The sequence below is a fragment of the Pinus tabuliformis genome, chromosome X, assembly GCF_031772625.1.
Source record: "Pinus tabuliformis cultivar Carrire ecotype Pingquan chromosome X, CPIR1, whole genome shotgun sequence".
Classification (NCBI taxonomy): Eukaryota; Viridiplantae; Streptophyta; class Pinopsida; order Pinales; family Pinaceae; genus Pinus; species Pinus tabuliformis.
In genome coordinates, this window is record NC_142308.1 from 1,559,642,365 (window position 1) to 1,559,667,469 (window position 25,105).

A 25,105-nucleotide genomic window follows, 5' to 3' on the forward strand; every position below is an offset into this window, starting at 1 on the left:
TAAAATACAACTGCAAACATGTGCCAGTACCAAGACATCTAACGACCTAATGATGAGGATAAGCGGTCGGATATGATAAACGAATTGTATAGGCTGACAACTGTTGATGGATTTTGATAAGTATGACAGCTGGGTGAGATTTTCTATGGATCAGCACAAAATCACTTAGACCGTGTTTCGCTACGAAATTACCAGAAACATGTTGCGCTGCGAAAACACCTAAAACTGACTTATGCGCTACGAAACTGCTAAAAAGGATTTATGTGCTGCAAGACCACTTTAAAATGATTACAGGCGCTACGAAATCACCTAGACAATTTTGGCTTTGAAATGAGTTTGGACATATGATATCCATGTGAGATGTGAGACCAATGATAGACTAAAACAGAGAATTGACCCCTTTATACATACCAACAATACTCTTAACAAGACTCCTATTCAAACTATTTAGACTCTAAAACCAGATGAAAAGACTAGACCCAAAATTGACACCAACCCTTTGGCAAACAATCGAACTGATGTGAACAATTTAGAACTTTTTCTTGAGTGATAACAAGAGGGATGGCATTGAAAAACTATTTGGATAGATTACTGCGTAATTCATCTGAATAGTCTGAGGAATGAGACCAAAGAAAGTGACAAAATAATAAGAACTAAAAATTTCCGAGGAGGTCACCCATCACAATACTATTTATCCCAAGTGCACTTAACTATAGAGTTCTCATGAACCCTGATGCATTAATGTTGGTGCAATACAAGTTGTTTAAGAAATGAAACTTAACGCTGAAGTCCCATATTTATAATTTTTACTGGGGCCATGACTCTCATCACATTTCAAATACCATGGGTAATTACTATGGTTTACAAAATCCATGGGTGAATAACATGGGAAAATATAATAAATTAAGATAGCATGGGTAAATATAATAAATTATATAGCATGGGTGAGTATTATAATTACGATGGTAAAATTGAAATCATCATGCGATTAGATTCTCCCTTTAATATTATGATTTATTTTATTTATTATCATGCATCATCCATGGTTTAACAAACATTGATATAAAAATAACTATTAGCCGCAGTAATTATTTTCCACATGGATTAACCCTCCCCCCTTAAGAAGCAATGTCCCCATTGCATAAAGTTCCCTTTGGGGAAGCATTTGTTGAATAGGAGCATAACTGTGGGTTTGTGGATGAACCAAAACCAAGTGTTGTTGAAGACAAGGGTTTTGGGTGGTGACCTATAACCATGGGTTTGTGGATGACCCTTAACCATGATGAATGAAGATTCGAAGATAGAGATAGCTTATAATTCTTGTGGGACAACTGTGATGATGACACTGCACAGTCTAGAAAATGAAATTCAGTGGTAGGGGTTTTGTGTGGTTGACCCATAACCGTGATGAACGAAGATCTGATTATAGAGATACCTTGTATTTCTTGTGGGCCAACTATGATGTTGAAACTGTGCAACCTAGCAAATGGAATTTTGTGGCAAGGGTTTTGTGTGGTTGAACCATAACCATATTGAGATAGTTCACTTGCTGATTTGCTTAGTAGAGATTTGGTGGCTTATCTTTGTAAATTCTCAACATCCAATGATATTTTATAAAGGATTCCATCATCTCACTCCTTTGTTGTGTGAGTGCTTCCTCTAGCAATAGTTTGACAAGGTCTCCTGCTCTATCATTTTTCTTTTTGTCTTCCATGTGAGGTTGTTGGGGTCGGTGAGGATGGTCTTGCAACGGTTGCAATAGTTTGAGTCCAAGCTCCTTGTACCCTGACCTCATTGGGTACATGGAAAAAAATAGAAAGGAGCAACCCTGATTAGATACCACTGATACATTGTTTGAGGAATGAGACCAAAGAAAGTGAAAAAATAATAAGAACTAAAAATTTACTAATAGGTCACCCATCACAATATTAATCTAGCCCAAGTGCGCTTAACTGTATATTTTTCATGAGCCCTGATACATTAATGTTGGTGCAATTCAAGTTGTTTAAGAAATTAATCTTAACAGATAAAAAATGAATATATCAAAATGTAAAAATAGCTAAGAATATGACACATTGCGTGAGAAAAATATTTTATAAGAGAAAAACATAAAAATAACGAAAATACTTTTTTTAAATGTAAAATATAGCATAAGACTACATTAGAACAAAAATCTTTCTTTAGTAAACAATGAAGTTCCGTATTCATACTTTTACGGTGATCTTTCATCGAGAGCGATGCCTCTCATTACATTTTAGGTTCTCATTACATTTTAAATACCATGGGTAAATACCATGGTTTACAAAATCCACGGTTGGATACCATGGGAAAATATAATAAATTACAATACCATGGGTAAACACCATGGGTGAGTATTATAATTATGATGGTAAAGTTGAAATCATTGTGGGATTAGATTCTCACTTTAATATTATGATTTATTTTATTTATTATCATTCATCATCCATGGTTTAACAAACATTGATATAGAAATAACTATTAACTGCGGTAATTATTTTCCACCTGGACCAACTATTGTCCTCTCTAGTGACCCTCAAAATTTGAGGCAATTCCCACAACTAGTTTGAGAGAAAACTCAAACCCTAGCTCAAACTTTGAGGTTGATCTTGAATGTTTTAGGTTATTTTCCTTTGAAGGTCATTTGTCGATCATAATTCGAAAGAAATTCATCTCTCTTGACCTTCCTCTTCACTACCTTGACCTATTGTACTCTTTGGAGCATATCCTCCCATGACTGGTCATAGACCCTAGGTCTCATGTGGTTCCACTCTAGGCTGCTCAAGGATAGCAAAAATCTATTTATAGGAATATAAACATCATTCAAAGCTTCTTGAGTAGTCCTAATCATATTTGGAGCCTTGACCTTAGGTCTCTTTGCCATTGTCGGATATCAAAACCCTAAGTCTAGGTCTTATCATAGGTCTTTATTGGAGAGAATTTATGCTTCTCTTGAAGCATTGAGCCTTTATTTGAGTCTCTCTTTTGAATGGGCCTTCGAAATCACATCATACCTAGTCATTGATCCTATCCCATTGGTGAAGAGTAGGGGACACTGATTGAGGTAACCCTGGGTCTTTGTCCCATTGTTTTCATTTGGTCTAGTTGTTGTCCCTAAGGTACCCAACCTAGGACCCCTACTAGATTGAGTGGTAACATGACCCAACTCTAGACCAAATATCCCTATGAGCATCTTGCAAAGCAAAATATCCTCACAAATTTCCAAACAAATTGCTATATATTATGCCTACATTAAATTGAGTGTTATTGAACTCTTCTTCCTGCTGAACCAGAAATCACTGCTAACGAAAACTGAAGCAACATCTTGATGTTCTTTTCCTATCCATTGTCCTCCCAACCCAATTTTTAGTCTATATAGCCTTGCAACTACACTGCACCACTCTTGACATATATAATCCCTTACTCCACTTTACCTTGCAAGTACTTGAGCACATGCTTCACTACCACCCAATGCACCCTCCTTACTTCCACCATAAATTGGCTCGAGGTATTCACAAAAAAGCATATATATGGCCTAATGTTGACTAGATACATGAAAGAGCATATCAACTCCCCGTATAATGTGGGACCCACCAAATTTATGAGCTTATTTTATCATTCAAGAAACATATCATCAACATACAACACCATTGTAACACACCCCATCCTAATCCCCTTCGAAATATCAGTTAAAACGAGGTGGTTACTATGCTTGACCTAATATCCAAGGTGCTTTATGGACATGGGGTCTAAAATTTCGATCTTCTCAACTAGCTCAAAGCTTCAAATATACATCACCGTTACATCCGACTCGCCAAGATGATTTTGGTGATATATAATTTTACCTCAATTCAACTTTTAGATCAATAGATATAACCATTGAATTTATGACGAATCAGAAATCGCGCCATCATGAAATTTCCACGTGGCTACCCTGACCAACCTGCTGGTGCAAATTGGCGATGGTATAATGGCTATTGACTTATTCATGGCATTGGTCTTTGTAAACTAAACTTATCTTATTATTTATATAAAATATGCCATACTACAACCACATATTATCATATAAACGCATAACAAGTTGATGGACCATCAACTGTCAGCAAAAATTCCATTACTTAGGTCCTGTTACCGGGCCCTTACACTTTAAGAATTCACTAGTTGCTCTAGTGTAGACCTTTCGGGCTAACCCGTTGATCCAAAAGGGATCCAAGAAACCCTCTAAGTCTTCAAAAATCAAAACAATTGCAAAAGAATGAACTCTTAGAACAGGTGGAAAACACTATCAGCAGGCGAAAACATGAAGAAAACAGTGAAAACAGGGTTATCGGCGATTAAAAGGAACAATGCACAGGAGCCGTCAGATCTGGTTGATCAACAGTCTAGATCCGATCGGCATATCAAAAATCATAGGAGACTATCGGAGGCGGTCACCTAAATGTTGCGATAGTGATCAGCGGGGTCAATGAGGACCGTCGATCAAGTGCGCAGATCGACGGCCCAGGTTGACCCGCCATATCGCATCGACAGATTACAACGGAAGCACTTACAACGGTCCAAGGGATCATGCGACATGCGATTGCGACAAATCGCATCGGAACAACACCACGGAGCGGGGGCCGATACATACGTGACTTGCGATATATATAGCCAGACCTGATAGAGCTATAAACGATATTCCATAAAATTTGAGATCCGTCAAACGACAATTTCTATGTATTTTTGCATATTTCGTTTATTAAATGAAATACGAAGGGAAGTGCCGATGCGATGAAAACCAGACCTGAAAGGGTTTGTGAATGAAAATATATATTGTTTCAAGTCTGATATGGGCCGTTTTGTGGGATTTTGCAATGTTTTAATGTATTTTAAAAATACAAAGGGAAACCATGGAACGGGCATTTGCGACATGCGATAAGCGATTTTAGGCGGACCTGATAGGAGTATAGAGCGAATTTAAGGACTTTTGAAGTCCGATGAACAGTGTTTTGGTGGATTTTTTTCTGTGTTTGAATGTATTTCTCTGTGTAAACAGAGAATGGCTATTTCGGGGATTTCAAAGGCTAGATGGACTCTTTCGTTGCAGAACAGGTGGCCACCTCCCCTAAAGACGTTATGCCACAATTGCTAACGCTCAGAAGGGAATTCATGTGGACAGAGGCCGGGAGCTAGAGAGCTCGAGAAGGGGAAAAAATAGACAACGCCAATTGGCTTTAAAGCCATAGACTGCCAGAAACAGAGACAAGCAGTGCTAAGACAAAGAGAAAATAGAGACAGAGAGTCAGTGAGGAGAGTCTGTGTACTTAGAAAGACTTGGGGGATCCAAGTGAAGCCTTGTTGTTTTGTATCTGTTATGTTGAGACTCAATTGAGCTCACTTTTGTAAAATCTCCGCTTCTGAAGACATAATAGAGAGGTCACCACTGAAGGCTAGACTGGGAGACGTAGCCTAGGAGTGTTGGGTGAACTCCTTATTAAACTTGCTATGTTTATATGTGTTTATATATTATGTTATTTCACTGCTTCATTGTCTATGTATTTCACAATCTTATCGTTCCATTGCAAAAAGTAACATAGGAAAATCCATGCACATGAGTCTGTAATACCTTAATAATTGTCTAAAGATCTCATTTTCAAATCAAGTGGTATCAGAGCTTTAGGTTTTCTAAGGTTAGACAAGCTTGTGCTAGATTTTTGAACGCTAACTAGGTCAAAGATTAAATTAGGAGAAGGAGAACTGGTTGAGGCTAACCCAGAAATTGGTAGAGTCTATCCTAGGAGTAAAATGGCAGAAGAGATTCCCTTGGAATCAAACTCTCAGTTCATGGGCAGTTTCATGACTATGAGAGTCATGGTGGAAGAGATGTATCGAGAATTTAAGAAAGGCCATTGGGAAAGCCCTTCAGCATCTCAAATAGGCAAAGGAGTAGAAGAACCTTCTCTAGATGCCCTAGAGGGCAAAGGGAAAGGGGAAAATCTTCCTCCATCATCTCCTCCATCAACACCTCCTTCTAGCCCTAAAAAGAAGAAGAAGACTTCTGTGATTAAGTTAGATGTAAAATTTGTTTTGCCAATATATGATGGAGAATTAAATGCAGAAAAGCTAGATAACTGGATTAGACATATTGATGTATATTGCAGGGTGCAGAACATCGATTCAGAAAGGAGAAAGATTCAGCTGGCTAGCCTTCGCCTTGGAGGGACTGCCCTAGTGTGGTGGGAAGGCAAGACACAATCTGATTTAAAGAAGCATGGTAAAATTATTTCTACTTGGAGTGAATTTGTTTCTGCCATTAAAAAACAATTCTATCCACTAGCTTATATGTAGCAAGCAATGATGAGTTGGCAAACTCTTCGCCAATTAAAGGGGAAAAGTGTACAAAGCTATACCCAGGAATTTAGAAAAAGAGCTTTAATTCTAGGCATTTCTCTAGACTCACCTAAAAATTTGTTGAAGTATATAGGTGGTCTGCATAGCTATTTGAGGCACACCATTCTCATGTTTAACCCTACTAGCATAGATGAAGTATCCGTTCAGGCTACGCATCTAGAGGCTAGAGGCAAGAATGTGAACCCAGAGATTGGGGGATCATCAAAACCCATTGCAAGCAAGAACAAGGAAAAGAGGAAGCTGAAATGGAAAGAGAGGAAGGCAAATGCTGTACAGAAAGGCAAACCTTCATGCACTCACTGCAAGAAGGATGGACACAATGATGAACATTGCTGGTCTTTGCATCCGGAGTTGAAACCCAAGAAGTTCGATGGCAAGAAGAAGAAGACTGCTGCTGCTATTTAGAAAAATTTGGGGTTAGACTCAGGTGATGAAACAACAGTCACAACCACAGGTATAAAAGGTAAAAATTCTGAAGCATCTACTAGTAATTCTGCACAATCTATTGATAATGAAGAAAATGAGAGGAGAAGGCATGAGCTTTTTCATATTAGAGTTATTTCCAAGCATCAAAAGTTTGATACTTTATTTGATAGTGGATCACAAGCAAACTTGATTTTTGAAGCAATTGTAAAGAAGTTGGGATTACTAACCACACCTCACAAGAAGCCATATCCATTAGGTTGGGTATGTGATAAAGCAAAGCTACAAGTGACTAGACAATGTAAACTTAAGTTTTCTTTTGGGTTAGCATTTGTAGATGAGGTTGAGTTAGATATAGTTCCCTTGGATATATGTGGAATTGTTTTAGGAAGTCCTTACTTGAATGATAGAAAAGCCATTTTCTACAGAACTAAAAATAAGTATCAACTCACCAAAGATGGAATAGAATATATTGTAAGAGCTCATAAAATCAAAATAATTACTCTCTCATAAACTTAGGGCAGATGAAAAGAATTGTAAATTCATGCAAGCAATTTTTACTGATGGTTGTAAAGGAAAAGAACCCTGATAAAACCAATGTATTTGAGGACTGTGATGCTGAACAAAAGGTTGATTTATAAAAAGTTGTTTCAGAATATGATATCCTATTTCAAGAACCTAAAGGTCTGCCACCCAAAAGGGAAATTGTACATGTTATTCATTTGCAGCAAGATGCTTCATTGCCTAACATTGGAATGTACAGGTTATCCACTTTAGAGAATGCAAAGATCAAGAAGTAGGTACAGGAGCTGCTTGACAAAGGGTTCATAAGACCAAGCACATCACCATGCGGATCTCCGATTGTGTTGGTGAGAAAGAAAGATGGTTCGTGGAGGTTGTGCATTGATTACAGAGCGATGAATAAAATAACGATCAAGAATCGTTATCCCCTTCCTCGCATTGATGATCTATTGGATCAGCTGAAAGAAGCAGTTTACTTTTCCAAGTTAGACTTGTGTAGTGGCTATCATCAGGTCAGAGTAGTAGAGCAAGATGCATGGAAGACTTCTTTCAAAACAAAGCAAGGGCTGTATGAATGGCTGGTTATGCCTTTTGGCTTAACTAATTCTCCTGCCACTTTCATGAGAGTCATGAATGATGTACTTAGGCCTTTTATTGATGATTTTGTAATTGTATATTTAAATGGCATTCTTGTTTTCAGTAAAACATGGGAAGAACATTTGAAGCATGTAAAGCAGACTCTAGATGTTTTGAAAAGAGAAATTCTCTATGTTAAGTTATCAAAATGTGAATTTGGCAAAACATCTTTAAATTATTTGGGTCATATTGTAGGGGGTGGTGAATTGAAGATAGATCCCTCTAAGGTCAAAGTCATCGTGAACTGGCCTAAACCCAAATCTGCTACAGAAGTTAGGAGCTTCCTATGAGCAACACAATATTGGAGAAAGTTTATTGCTAACTTTTCCTTGATTGCAGCCCCCTTACATGCTTTGAGAGGATTGAACAAGGTGTTTTAGTGGGGAGGCAAACAACGGAAAGCCTTCGACACCTTGAAAGAAAAAATTAGTACAACTAGTACTATCATTGCCAGACCTTCAAAGACAAATTGAGACTGAAACATATGCCAATGACTATGCCATGGGAGCAGTGTTGATGCAACACGATAGACCCATATGTTATCATTTTGAGACATTTAATTCTGTAGTAGTTAATTATCCCACATATGATAAAGAATTGTATGCATTAGTGCAGAGTGTGAAAAAGTGGAAACATTACCTATTGGGCAAAGAAATAATCATACATACTAATCATCAACCACTTCAATATTTTCACTCACAAACTAACTTGCAGCAATCAAGACAGTATAGGTGGATGGGGTTTCTACAAAATTTTCATCTTGTCATTAGATATAAGAAAGGCATACACAATAAGGTTTCAGACATGTTATCCAGACCAATCATAAATGCATCTACTATACTTAAGCATAATTTAGTATTGCATGAAAGCTACATTGAACAATATGCTCAAGATGTAGATTTTAAAGATGTATATGCAACTTTAAGTCATGGAAAACAAGTAGAAGAATTGGATTATCATGTTAAGTACCAACTCTTGTATCATTTGGGAAAGTTATGCATTCCAAAAACTGAAAGAGTTAACATAATCCGAGAAGCACATACTTCTCTTATATCCGGTCATTTTGGTGTAAGTAAAATAGTTGCACAACTGCAAATATTCTGCTATTGGCCAAGAATGCATGAAACAATTTCTAGATATATTAAAGGTTGTACCATGTGTGCTAAAAGTAAGCCCAGAAATAGAAAATTAGGCTTGTACACTCCACTACTAGTTCCTTCTCGTCCTTGGGAAAGTATTTCCATGGAATTTGTTGGGGGATTGCCAAAATCTAGAAAAGGTCATGACTATTTATATATTATTGTGGACAGGTTCAGCAAAATGTGTATTTTAATACCTTGTAACAAGTAGATTACAGTTGAACAAACAATGAAGTTGTTCTTTCAGCATGTCTGGGTTCATTTTGTCTTACCCACTTCAATTGTATCTGATCGAGATTCCTGATTTGTTGGGAAGTTTTGGTCAAGTCTGTGGGAATGAATGGACACTAGATTGAAGAAGAGCACAACCTTTAATCCACAAATAGATGGCCAAACAGAGGTGGTCAACAGGACAGTGATCCAGTTGCTTAGGGGCTATTGTAGCAAAAATCCCAAGCTTTGGGATGAACATTTGTGTTATGTGCAACATGCTTATAGCTGTGCTAAACATTCTTCTACACAAAGATCTCCTTTTGAGACTTGTTTTGGTTTTACACCAAAGTTTCCCTTGGATTTTGTCTTTGGAAAAGAAATAACAGTTGATGGACACAGTGATGTGGACAAAGCAACCAAGTTCATTGAACAGATCCAATAAATTCACCAGGAAGTGTAGGAATAGCTGGAACAAAGCCAGACCAAGTACAAGTCAAGGCATGATAAGCATCAAATTGAACATAGCTTCCAAGTTGGTGATCAAGTCTAGCTATACATTAGCAAAGACAGAATGCAAGGTGAGGGAAAGAAGCTGAAGCCAATAAGGTATTGGCTTTTCAGGATACTTGGGAAAATTGGTGAGAACGCTTTTTGCCTTGATTTGCCAGCTTACATGCACATCTATTCAATGGTTAATGCAGAAAATTTGAGATTGTTTGAACCTTCTTTAATTGAAGATCCCGAAGAGCAAAGTCAGTTGCCTTCTATTAATGATCTGTTGCCTGAATATCTCAATGAGTTGCAGGAAGATATAGTTCTAGATAGGAAGGTGAGAACTACGTGCAGAGGGGATATTGAGTACCTCAGAATTGGACTCAAAGGTTCAAAACCAAGCAGTGCACGATGGATGGAAATTGGACAAGTAAGGAAGTTGTATCCTCACTTGATCGATGCTTGAAAACCAACTTTTGGTGGTCCAAAAGCTTTTTAGTGGGAAGGCATGATCCAAAAGGGATCCAAGAAACCCTCTAAGTCTTCAAAAATAGAAAAAAATTCGTAAAAGGATGAACTCTTAGAACAGCCGGAAAACACTATCGGTAGGAAAAAACAAGAAGACAGTGAAAACAGGCTTATCGACGGTCAAAAGGAACAATGCACAGGAGCCGTCGGATCTGGTCGATCAACAGTCTAGATCTGATCGACATATCGCAAATCGGTGGAGGCTATCGGAGGTGGTCACCTAAATTTTGTGATAGCGATTAGCGGGGTCAACAAGGACTGTCGATCAAGCATGCAGATCGACGACCCAGGTTGACTCGCCATATTGCATTGGTAGATTACAACAAAAGCACTTACAACGGTTCCGGGGCTCATGTGACAAGTTGCATCGTAAAATCGAATTGGAGCAACACCACGGAGCGGGGGATGATACATACGTGACTTGCGATATATATAACCGAACCCGATAGAGCTATAAACGATATTCCATAAAATTTGAGATTTGTCAAATGACAATTTCTATGTATTTTCGTGTATTTTGTTTATTAAACGAAATACAAAGGGAAGCGCCGATGCGATGAAAACTGGACCCGAAAGGGTTTGTGAATGAAAATATATATTGTTTGAAGTTCGATATGGGTCATTTTGCGGGATTTTGCAATGTTTTAATGTATTTTAAAAATACAAAGGGAAACATGGAACATGCATTTCCAACATGTGATAAGCAATTTTAGGTGGACCCGATAGGAGTATAGAGCGGATTTAAGGACTTGTGAAGTCTGATGAACAGTGTTTTGGCTAATTTTTTTCGTGTTTGAATGTATTTCTCTATGTAAACAACGAATGGCTATTTTGGGGATTTCAAAGGCTAGATGGAATCTTTCATTGCAGAACAGGTGGCCACCTTCCTTGAAGACGTTATGCCACGATTTCTAATGCTTAGAAGGGAATTCGAGCGAACAGAGGCCGGGAGCCAGAGAGCCCAAGAAGGGGAAACGAACAGACATCGCCTATTGGCTTTAAAGCCACAGATTGCCAGAAACAGAGACAAGTAGTGTTGAGGCAGAGAGCAAACAGAGATAGAGAGTTAGTAAGGAGAGTCTGTGTATGCAGAAAGACTTGGGGGATCCAAGTGAAGCCTTGTTGTTTTGTATCTGTTATGTTGAGACTCAATTGAGCTCACTTTTGTAAAAACTCTTTTTCTGAAGACATAATAGAGAGGTCAACACTGAAGGCTGGACCGAGAGACATAGCCCAAGAGTGTTGAGTAAACTCCTTATTAAACTTGCTATGTTTATATGTGTTTGTCTATTATGTTCTTTCACTTCTTCATTTTCTATGTATTTCGCAATCTTATCGATCCATTTCATGAAGTAACATAGGAAAATCCATGCACATGAGTCTGTAATACCTTAATAATTATCTAAGATCTCATTTTCAGATCACCTCTAAGGTGGGTCCCCCCTTGTACCAATGGTTGAACTACCATTCTCACGTGTATTCCACCGCGACCTGGGATTACGTCATCCTACTTCTTTTAAATGTGCATTTCGAATTGCACTCTTGGGGAATAACATTCGAGATTACATGTCCTGGTGGGATACTCCTCTATGCGGCCAACACTCCCGATTGGTCCATGGATTCCATTCTTGCGGGTAGCTCTGACAACTCTACTCTACGCGTCACCTCATAATGGGCTGAGGCGACTTCATACCCAGGTCCATTTTTGCCATGCCATCCTGGCACTGATTTATCCTGACTATCCCTTGAGCACTGCATATTGCTACCTCTAGGAGACAGAATATGAGGTGGAGATATTTCCATGATATGCCACGCCAGTTTTTCCATTGAAGCGAGTGTGAAAATTCCTTGATTGCAATTATTGGAAATTTATCTCCTAACTATTTCAACAATTTATTTTTTATTACGATAAATATCAATAAACTCTCAATTGCAATCTTCACCAAAAATAAAATATGATGCGGAAAAAAAAATTAGGAACTGAGAAATAGATGCAAACAAAATAAAAATTGACACCAATATTTTGGACTAATAATCTCTCGAATGTTGGGCTTCAGGGGGTGGTGACCCCCTGCATGGGGTTCGGGGCAGTACCCCATGAATTTATTTTTGGACCCTATATTAGGTGGGTGAACCTACCTAGGGTTTTGTGCATGGGTTTTGTACATGGTTTTGGGCATGATGGTTTTATGCCCATGGTATTTTGTAGATCCAGTCAATGGAACTATGATTATGTTCCAATCCAGAGTTAATGGATTGGAGTTAATGAATGCTTCGACATGTATATATATGTATTGTAACATTGAAAGGAACATAATGAAAAATCAATACAGTAGTCCATATTTTGGGATCTAGGGGAAATGTCTGTTTATTTGTTTTATATTCTTGTCATTGTTTATTTTATGTTTTTTTAGAATTTAACTATAGGTAATTTCTATACAGGGTTAAAACCTACATTTGGTTTCATAGTGTAGGTCATGAGTTAAATACACACCTGACTTGCATTGGGGGGGGGGAATATTGTTGGAAATTAGATAAACCAATGCTCCCCATGTGTTTCATAACATGGACTAACTGCCTCTCATGGATCCTTATCTCTGGTGATGCGATCAATGAATTCGATCTTGATTCCCAACAAATGGTATAAGATAATTTTTGGCTTCAAGGGGGCACCTTTGTTGCTGAGGGCTTTTGCTTAGGCCTGTGGTAGACCCTGTTTAGTGGGAGATCCGCAGGATTAATTCTTGCGGTGAAAGAAGACGGAGAGCAGTGGAAAGATAGAGATTGAGAAATTTAATGGTCAAAGTTTTGAGTTGTGGAAGCTCAAGCTGGAGGATCTGCAAGTGGATAAAGATCAATGGATCATGATAGGTCTGGGTACTAAACCTATCATGATAGTAGAATACTGGGTGAAGCTGGATCGAAAGGAAATGAGCACAATACGGTTGTGTATCTCAAATTTAGTATTGTTGAATGTATTAAGGGAAGCTACAACGAAGGATTTGTGGGTCAAGTTAGGGACTTTGTACCAATCTAAGTCTCTGGTGAATAAATTGTTCCTACTAAAAAATATGTATAACCCGAGGATGAAGGATGGAGACTTGGTGAAAAAACATCTGAACACATTTAATACCGTGGTGAGCTAGTTGTTATCTGTTGATATAAAAATTTTAGATGAAGATAAGTGAATCAATTTGCTGTGTTCTCTACCAGATTCATGGGATAGTCTAGATGTTGCTATAGGTAGCAATACAACTACCTTGAAGTTTGATGAAATAGTCTCATCCTTGTTGTCAGAGGAGATGAGACAGAAAAATATGGAGAGACAGAATGGAAAGTCCTAGAATAGAAACAAAAATAAGTCCTCAAGTGGGAGATCTAAATCTTTAGGAAAACCTGTAAAGGTATAATGTTGGAAATGCAGAAAGGAAGGGAACTACAAAATGGATTGTAGATCTAAAGCTCCTGAGAAAGGAAAGGGATTTGATGATGCTCCTTCTGTAGAGGTGAAAACCACCTCAGATGAAGGCGGGGATGTGTACTTGGATTCTTCTTCAAGTACACATGTAGATCATGAGGCATGGTTGATTGACTCAGGTGCATCTTTTCACTTCACTCCCCATAGGGAGTGGTTCTGCGAGTATGAGAAATATGATGGTGCTGATTTCTTCTTAGGGGATGATAGGAATGATATAATCATCAGATGCAGAAAAGTCAAGCTAAAGTTTCAAGGTGGAAGGGTTAGAACACTTTCAGGAATTCTACATATTCCTACATACGCTAGAAATATGATTTCTATAAGCAAGATGGATGATGTAGGTGTAGAAACAATGTTCGAGAAAGATACCCGCAAGATGGTTTGGGGAGCACTGGTATTGATTTGGGGAGTTAAGATTGGAACTATGTACAAGCTTCTAGGTAGTATTGTTATTAATGGGTGCAATAGTTCCATGGTTCTTGAAAGTGGAGCAAAAAATCTAGTGGTCTCTGGAGAAAAGACCACACTATGGCATCAAAGGTTTGGAAATATTGGTCTCTAGATTTCGATTTATGTGAACATTGTGTATATGGGAAGCATAATCAGATGAGTTTCCCCTCTGGTGCTAAGAGGGTGAAAGGGATATTAGAGCTTGTGAATAGTGATGTGTTTGGACCTGTGTCAGTTCCATCACTAGGTAATTCTGTGTACTATGTATCATTTGTAGATGAATTCTCAAGGAATACATGGATATATTTCCTCAGGAATAAATATGAAGTCTCTGATAGGTTTAAAGAATTTAAGGCTCTAGTGGAAAACCAAACTTAGAAGAAGAGAAAGGTGTTGAGGATAGATAATGGTGGAGAGTTACACAAGAATGAATTTGAAGATTTCTGTAAGAAGTGTGCCATAACACAGCATACGACTAATCCATATACACCTCAGCAAAATGGAGTTGCAAAAATAATGAACAGGACAATGATGGAAAAGGAAAGAAGCATGCTGAGTGGTGCCAGGTTAGGACAAGAATTTTGGTTAGAGGCGATGGAGACTACATGTTACTTGGTTAATAGATCACCTTCATCAACGTTGGAGGATAAGAATCCACATGAGGTATGAACTAGTAAGAAAGTCTTTCTTTCACATATGAGGGTATTTAGCTGTGATGCATATGTACATGTTCCAAAAGAGAAAAGAACCAAGTAGGATAGTAAATTTGAAAGGTTCATCTTTATTGCGTATAAGGATGGTTTAAAAGGTTATAAGCTTTGGAACCCAAAAAATTGAAGGTTGTGTACAAACAAGATGTGGTGTTTAGAGAGATGAAAGATGTTATTAAACATGAAGTCCTACCAAAGGAACCTGAGAAGATAGATTTTGAGCTAACAGAGGAAGAATCAGACTCTACAACATAATAGGAATCATAAGATGAAGAGCCACAAACTCCATATGTGAGAATATTAGTTGGAGAAAGAAGGCAGCCACAAAGGTATAGTCCATCTAATTTTTGTTCAAATTTTGCTTTATCTATTATTGATGATGATCCCAAAAATTTCAAGGAAACAGTAGATTCAGAGGATGAGAATCTTTGGAAAGAGGCCATGGTTGATGAAATGTCATCTTTGGACAAAAATGAGACTTGGGATCTGGTGGAGTTTTTGGATGGAAGGAAACCAATTGGAAGAAAAAGGGTGTTTAAGAAGAAGATGAATGTAGAAGGAAAGGTGGGGAAATACAAAGCTCGATTGGTAGCAAAAGGTTATTCCCAGGTGTCAAGAATTGATTTTGGTGATATTTTTTCTCCTGTTTCCAAGGTAGCTTCTATTATATTACTTTTATCTATTGTTGTTGCTTTTGATTTTGAGGTAGAATAGATGGATGTGAAGACAAAATTTCTTCATGGGGATCTGGAAGAAGAGATCTACATGAAGCAACCTGAAGGATTTGCGGTGAAGGGAAAGAAGAACTAGTATGTAGGTTAAAAAAGTATCTGTATGGGTTAAAACAATCACTAAGAATGTGGTATCAGAAATTTGATACATTTATACGGGGACTTGGCTTCACCAGAAGAAAATTGGATCACTGTGCGTATGTTAAATTAATTGGCAATTGTGTTATTTATCTGGTCTTGTATGTGGATGATACGTTACTGATTGGAAATGACAAAGAAATTATCCAGGATTTGAAGACCCAATTATCCTCCAAATTCGACATGAAGGATCTTGGTGCTGCATACTATATTTTGGGCATGGAAATTAAATGATATTGGGAAAATAGGAAGCTCTGGTTAAACTAGAGGAAGTATGTCGAGAAAATACTATGGAGGTTTAATATGTAGGATAGTAAACCAATGAAGGTTCCTATTCCTGTAGGTGTAAAGTTATCTACTGAACAACGTCCCAAGATAGAAGAAGAGGAAGAATACATGTCCCATGTTCTATATGCAAGTTCAGTTGGTAGCCTGATGTATGCAATGGTATGTATTAGACCAAACATTGCACAGGCAGTGGGAATATTGAGCAAGCGGGTTTTCAGGTATTTGTGTGGCACTAGTGATTATGGTATGTGCTACCAAGGAAAACCAAGATTGGACAAAGTTTTGGACATTCATGGCTTTGTTGATGTAGACTGGGCAAGGAAGCAGTTTGGTTGAAGATATTGTGTTCAAGTGTGGGGTTAGTACAACGAGGTATAAGGATAGACTATGACACCCAAAGTGCAATTTTCATGCCAAAGAACCGTGCTTATCATTCAAAGTTTACTTTGTGACTGATATGGTTGAGGACAAAACGTAAAGGTGGACACTTTGAAGAATGCTGCAGATGCATTGACAAAGTATTTGAGCAGTGAGAAGTTTTCTTAGTGTAGAGAAACAATGGTCGTTGCAGGGCTAGACTAATGACTAAGCTTTGCTCTGACCCCCTATGTGGAAAATAAAACAACAAGTGGGAGAATGTTGGGTGTGTGTTATATTCTTTCCATGACTAGTCGCATGTGCGAGGGGGGTCATAGGGGGATGGTAGCTCCCCTGCATGGGGTCCGAGGCAGCACCTCGAGAATTTTTTTTGGACCCTATATTAGGTGGGCGGATCAACCTATGGCTTTGTGCATAGGTTTTTCACATGGTTTTGGGCATGATGGTTTTATTCCCATTGTATTTTGTATATCCGATCAAGGGAAATATACTTATGTTCTAATCCAAGGTTAATGGATTGGGGTTTATGAATGCTTCCGCATGTATATATATGTATTGTAACATTTAAATGAACATAATGAAAAATCAATATGGTAGTCCCGATTTTGGGATCCAGGAGAAATATCTATATATTTGTTTTATATTCTCATCATTATTTATTTTCTATTTTTTAGAATTTGTCTGCAAGTAATTTCTATACAGGGTTAAAACCTACATGGAAAACCCCGAAAACTGATGCAACAAATGAGGGTTTATTTTATTATTATGCAAAAAAAAATTGAGTACAATATCTAGATTCCCAACTATATATCCTTCAACAAATAATCTCGCCAAAATAATTAGGAGAACAAATTCTCCCTCTGCTAAATAATTATACCTCCCTTCTGGCCTACTCAGTTCGTATGGCCTTTGGAACTGCTCCAATTTGGGTCGTCTAGCTTTCTCCTACCACTGGAAAAATTTTCTCTGCCTTTTGGAATGTATTTTCAGCCTTTGAAAATTGATCTAAACCCTTCCTAAAAATTCAATGAACTGGACTAGCTAACTCACATCACTCGGATGACTTTCTTTGCAGAATATTTCAGCCTCCATCCTGTTGACTCTCTGAGATTGGAAAATCCTCCAGAACTCTTTCCTGATGCTCCCTCAATTACTGATGCTATCCTTCATTGGATCAAACTCACTTCCTTTCTATTCTCTGAAACTGGATAGCTCGATCTGCCAAGGAACTCGCTCCCCCCTTGTGTCAACTGTGTTTATCTCCATCCCATTGACTTGCTCTTATAATATCTTGCTAGAGCTTCAATGACCATGATTATATCCTTATTAATGACTAATATCATCTTAGAGTCGATCCATGTGAGTCTCTAGAGATTTCTCAATCATCCTTAATTAATTCCAATTAATTAACCAGTTTTCCTAGGTTAGACTTAGGAAAAATTTAAATGGTGGGTAATTAATTTAATTAAGGTGTCTTTCAAGCTTATCTCACAAATATTTTTATGGGTTTTGGAGATCTCATGCTCCTTATTCTTTTAGACACAAATCAATACTAGAACAATTGTCCGATGCTACCAAAATATAACAACGGGCTTGAGTTAAGTCCTTTTCCACTACGTCAAAACTTCCACATGGTTATGGGGTCCCTTCCACTAGCCAATACAAGGACTCTGGCTCACCCCAACCTTATTCCACCTTGCTGACTCTGCCACGCTAGCCCAAAGATGAGTGAGCTTGTTCTCTCCCTTGTGCAACCATTTGCTAGCTTCCCAAATGTAGCCTCCAGGCTTATGCCATCCCAAGTTTCTCCTTGGTCATTGATCTATCTCGCTTATCCCTAATCGTTGATCATATGAGGTCTAGCTCTTGGCCTAGCATTGTGGTCATATGGATAGCAACTAAGCCTTCAATTCAATTGTCGCACTACCCAATAACTCATCCAATATCGTGGAAAAGACTAAGAGGTTGCCGATAAGGGAAAAGGTCTTCCTCTTGCTCTACATTATGCATGCGGTTGCATACACTTAATCAAGATCATAATGGTTCTATAATAGCTTGGATTTACCCTAGATCTTGATTATCGCCGATATGGTTTATTAAGGAAACCATTGATGCTATCCCTCTTAAGCTTACAAAAGAGTCACCATATCTGGGTTCTTAATGACAAAAATACAAGACATAGTACAAGGAATTGTCCATTTAGACTAGAGGCTTATCCATTCATAATCTTAGTGGTCTATAGTCTCCGTTGATGATCAATTAGCATACTAGAACCCATACATCTAACCAGAAGCATGCAAGGGAGTACATGTCCATAGAGGCACTGGTTCCCATCATACTTATGGATGAAAGGTAGTATCATGCCCATCTAAGAAGTATAAAACCAAGTCCTCTAGCTCCTACAACAATCTTATATACAACAAGGAGAACTCAGCCCTCTCGGCCCTAAACTTGGAGAAGGTAAAAATAATAACCCACATTAGAGAAATTTTGAGGTCTAAAATGGGCCTCCTATGGAATATTATAAAATAATAGTGGAAATAATAAAATAATATTAGATTACATCATCAAATTGTAGAGGGAAAAACGAAAAAAACTAATTTTTCAACTCATATTTTCAACTTATCTCCCTACGGTTTTACTCAAATTTAAAGTGGGAGCACTCGTTGGATACATAATTTAATTCCTCATCCAAGGAGTACCCATGTTGCATATTTTCGATGGAACCTGCTACATGAAAAATGAGAAATATATAAAAAAACGTAATTGCAACCATATTTTTCAAGTACTTCTCATTTTTCATGTAGAAAGTTCCATCGAAAGTATGAAACATGGGCACTCCTTGGATGATGAATTAAATTCAACATCTAACAAGTGATCTTGCTCGAAATTTGAGTAAAATAGTAGGGAGATAAGTTGAAAATATGAGTTGAAAAAGTAGTTTTTTATTTTTCTTATTTTTTAATCTTTTTATTTTTTTTACTCCAAAAAAGGTGAATCATCTCCCATGGTTGACATCATCACCTTGAATCCTACTGGTTCTTATAAAGTTGGTTTTGGTGATAATTTTTTTTGAGGCCCATTTTTTACCTCAAAATTTCTCTAATGAGAACCCGGGTTTGCGTTATTGGAAGGCTTAGAGAACTTCCAGATAAAATAGATAGACCAATAGACCAACGAGGAGAGAGGGATCTCCGATATGCTACCCTGAACTTGAATCAAAACAAATTCATGATCCTACGATTTATGAAGGAGATTCCATACAGTTACTATCAAAGAATAACCAATATATATACATATATTCATACTAATAGAGTACAAATCCATTTGACCACCATGACTATAACTCACCATTCAAGCAGGGATTTATTACATCATTCCAACACCAAGATCACATACAAAATATAACACCTATCATGGATCGATTCACATCATCATGTGCATATCAGAGGTGAAACATTGTGTGAAGTGAAAGAACATAAATCAAGTCATTCAAGCTCATGAAGTAGTGCCATCCACAACGCTGAAACACAAGGTTCACTCTGCCTTGAGCTCTTGTTAACATGAAGGATAGACCCAAAACAAGAGTATACATTAGTGAAGACTTGGAGAAGGCTACCATATAAAATAAACAGGTCAATAAGGATTAGAGAGGAATAAATCCTTAGTAATACCACACAACCACATAAGAAATGCTAGTAAGAGCTTGTAATCAACATAATCACATCATTGGATCTCCATACTAATTGCTACTAGAACATAACCAACATCAACACATGTTGTTCTAGTGCCTTTAAAACAATTACACAACATATTAGTCAATTCTGTAGATAATAATATCACAATCACGTCTCATGCATTAATAACACCATTTCAAACCAGAAATGTAAACATCTTTTTATTGTGGATAAAGAGAAAAAGAAGCACTTATTCAATACATAAGTGTTCGAATTGAGAGTGGGACTTCAACTCTCCACCCAACCATAGACAAGCTACAACCACTGTTATTTGTAGCTATCACCCTTGAGGCAAATTCCAAAGCTTTAGGTGGAGTGATTTTGAGGGGTTTTGACCAATAGAATAACTGAAACAGGAATTCCACTGGGTTACACTACCTTCATCCACCAGCTAGCCACATGATATTCAACATGTCAATTATATTCACTTCATGCCAGGATACCATAATGCAAAGAACTTCAACTCACTCTACAGGATAAGAGAGACACAATAAGGAAGGTTCATTAGTGGTTAAGTTTCTAATGGTAAAGAAATCACTCTCTAGGTGGTTCATTGGTGAGTCAAGTACCAATTTTTTTAGCCCAAGGAAACTTCTAGTGGTTCTTTCAGTCCTCACAAGCACTAGGGTGAATCCATCTAATCTAGTAGGTTCTTCAAGCCACCAACTTCTAGTGGTTTCTTCAGACTAGCAAGCAAGCCACTCTTCTCTGAAGCCTTGTGTCAAAGGATTCTTCAACTGGTGCTCTGATCCAGAGATAAAGATTTAAGGATAGGAATCACTGTTCCTTCTCTTTCACATTTTCTTCTCCCTTACTATTTCTGTATTCCTCTCCTTTTCTGCACACATATTTTCCCCCAAAAGTGTCTATCCAAGAGTGAGTGCAAGGGTCCCCAAAAAAGTCCCCTCGACTGGTCTTTCCTTTTTCATTCAATGACCAATTTCCTACCTCTTCCCGAGGTTCCACACAACCACATCCTTGGAAAATGCAACCCATTATTTTCCATTAAAATTTGTCCTATATTACTTGCTGTTAGAGTCTAAGGACACCCGGGCCTGTCCCTTTTTGGTTGGTCAAACTTATTTCACATTAAGCCCATTTAAGACCACTTAAACCAACCCATGCCTACCATTTAAAATAAGAAATTCCTTAAGAAATCTCTTACCTCAAGCAATGGAATTTGTGTCCCTTTATTAGACATTTTAAAGTTATTGCATTTATTTACAAAAGGGGAAAATGTTAACGAGGGGATGCCACAATCACCTCCCCCTATTGAAAAATGTGTAACTAGGTTCGGCCTTCATTAGTATGAAATGTATTCTTGTATATATAAAATAAAAAAATGAAACTATTATTATTATTGGAGCATAGGTTTCATGCTCAAGTTATTTTATTTTATAGTTTAAGCACCCATTGTGTGCTTCTATGGTTTTTCCTAGGTATAAGAGTCATTGTCATATATGGAAGACCCTATGGGCACATTGTAAATTGTAAAAGAAAATTTATTTTTGTCTTGAAAATGTCGAAATACCTCCAAGATCAAGTCAGCCTACATGAGATGTCAAGTTGGCCTAAGTGAAGAGACATGTCCACCCTTGAAGGAAACTTATATATAAGAGGAACTCGTTCTCCATTTGGATCATTCACTCACACATCTCTCATACAAAGGAGGAAGGAGTAGAAGGATGAAGAAATAAGTGCGAAGAAAAAGTCAAAATGTTTTGGGTCTCTCTCTTTCTTCTGGGAATACAACATTAGGGTTTTTGCACTGGGAAGTCTACAAGTTCAATTTTTGAAGAAGCAAGAGAAGGTCTCTTAGGTTTTCCTTCTAGCCCTAAGAATCATATAAAGGAAAGTGAGGTCAAGGAAATAGAAACAAGAAGGATATCGAAGTCTCCTAGTGAAGCAACAACAATTGCAACAGTTGCTGGGGCAGAATTTAAGATTTACTGGGGAGGTCGAAGATATTGCAGCAGGAGGTCAAGGAATACTTGATCTTGGAGGATGCTTGTCTAAGTCTAGGTCGTGTTATTATTCAATTTAAAGATATAAAACATAAGAAGAGATTTTACTGGTTTTCCCCTCAAGAGGAGGGGTTTTAGTCTTGGCTTGGAGCCTACATATTATGTCATTATTCTTACTATTTTGGTATCCATTTGATGTATTTCATATTGAACTAAAAAATATCAAAGCTAATAAGTAAAAATCTAACACAAGAAATTATCAAGTTAAGAGAATTAACATATACATTTCCCTACTAAATTCTCAACATGGTATAAGAGGTTTATTTATCTAAGGGCATCATGAAGATCTCCTCTACAATGAAGAAGGTCATCAAAAGGATTGCAAGGCATCTCAAGAAAAGCATTAAAGAGGTATGGAGTCTTATTGTAGAGCTATAAAAAGGGTCTCTTTCACCTCTAATTACCTCACATTAATATGTCAATCCGAGAGCATTTGGTTATTTCAAAGAGTGACTCAACCTGAGGCTATTTGTCAGAGTAATGCTAGTAGTACAGCGTTCTACAAAAATACAAGAGTAAACTGATGCTTGTCTATGACTAAGTTACTTCAAATGACTAAAGCACACACTCTTAAAGCTAGGCAACTTTATCAATCAAGGGTTCGACAACAATAGCCCATCCCTTTGGAAACTGATGGAAAGGAAATTAGAGCATGGACCACGGGTCTGGGAGCGAGGCAGTAAATGCCGAGGCTCACTACAGCCACAGATCGTCTCTCACACCAAATGTGAGTAAATGAAACAGCAGATAAAAATGGAACGAAAAATAGGAAATTGAACAACAAATCTAGAATGGAACAACAATGCTTAAAATGGAACAACAATTCTGAAATGGAACAGCAATCGCTATAACTAAACCTCGCGAGCAATAATCAAACTTTATCCTGTCAACTCAAACGCACTCATTGTAATCAAAACTCCAATCTTTCATTCTCCAAGAAAATCACGCAACCAACTAATGGAACAACATTAATTACTAATTATGGAACAACATGTGGAAATCATACACACAACACTCTGAAAAAGTAATCTGATTTAACACCAATCATCAACAGGAATTACAACTGTGTTTCAAAATGGAACAGCATGAATCCCGAATCATAAAGAACACATCTTTCAGATAATTTCCTTAACACAAATACACAGCGTAAAAGCTTCGTAAACAAAATGATAACAATGTTCAATTAAGTTATTGAATCAACTCTGAAAGCATTGATGATATAATGCAGAGTCAATATAAAGAACCTTAATGAATGAATCTTAACAGAGCATATGATGTAAGTTATAAAGCATATCATATTACCAACTAATGACGATAAGAAAACCACACAGAAATCAAATCGTAGTGGTACAGAAGCAAGTGTTCTCCGGGGCCGGGACCTTAGCCTCAAGGGTACACCGCTTTAAGTTAATCCAGACGCAGAGATAAGATAATAACCAAGTTTATATTAATGCATGAAACAGAAAGTACAATGAGCCAAGTTCAACGAGACTTGATGATCAAAATTCAATCTTTAACAAAATGTTACATAAAAGCATCGTCCCCAAACTAACAGTGCTGTCCCTTTATATAAGGGTAACGGCAGAGATGTCTAAGCAATAAGATAAATAAAGCAACGATCCCTCAGGATCGAAGATCCTGAGGGATTCGCCAAACTGTTAATCCTTAATCACTTCTTTTCTCCTCCGCCGAGCTGGTGCCTTCTCCTCCTTTTCCGGACCGTTTTGCTTCAACCTGCTTAGCCTTGTTTGCACTCGATCCTTCGTCAAATTGACAACAGTTACCCTATTCTTGTCTTTTTCTTTGGAACAACAACTCCTCGTTTTTACCCTTTCCTGCACAGGAGAATGGCAACTATCAGCGGTTAAGTCTTGCATACTAATTCCACTTATTTTATCATAATTCTCTATTGTTTTCCACATTCATGATGTAAAATATTCACAAGTCCCATTGAAAATCCATTGAAATGATCATTAAAAACATACCTTTTTAGTACTCCACACATCCCCCTGCTTACCCTGTTTCATGCCCTCATGAAAACGTTGTAGTTGACATGTAAAGCAACGAGAGAATAGGCTAGAGAAGGAATCTCATGCGAAGGCCTACAGCCATGGTGAGTGACTAGGTAGTCAAAGAACTGGCCTTTTTGACCCTCAGGCATCTCATATAGGGCTTGATATCTGGGTGCAGGGTGCCAGATAATTGGACTGTGGAATCTATGTCCTAACCAGGATGGTCCTTCCCTCAAAATGCTTTCGCCATAGAGGTTCAAACGGTTGGCAGCTAATTGAAAATTCTCATACTTAAATGGCTCCATGAGCTGGATGTTTGGATTAGAGATTCGGTACCGGAATTTGGCTGCATCAATGGCGAGGTATTTGATAGAAAGAAAATATTCTAAACTTTGTCGAATGAGTGCCTCGTGCATGGGTCCTAACGTTTCGATGACACCCGGAGTTCTCATAAGGTTTCTATGTGCTTTCCATAACCGTACTGGGTCCCTAGGCTCAGCCCTTACCCACAAGTCTAGGCCATTTTTCTGCCTCTGGAAAGTGTTATAGGCTTTGAGCCATTTAATCTGATTAACCCCGAATGAGATGAATGCTTGTAATTGAATGTCCCCAACAAAAGGGCCAGGGTTCAACTCAGTCTCCTGATCTAGCACGAGGTTATGCAAATAAAATTCACATAGCAATCTCTGGACCTTCACCCCATAATGCTTACAACAGTCTATAAAGTCATTGACAGTGTTAATTTGTATCGGGGCACCTGCTTTAACAGCTTTAATTTTTAATTGTAAGTGCCGTTCC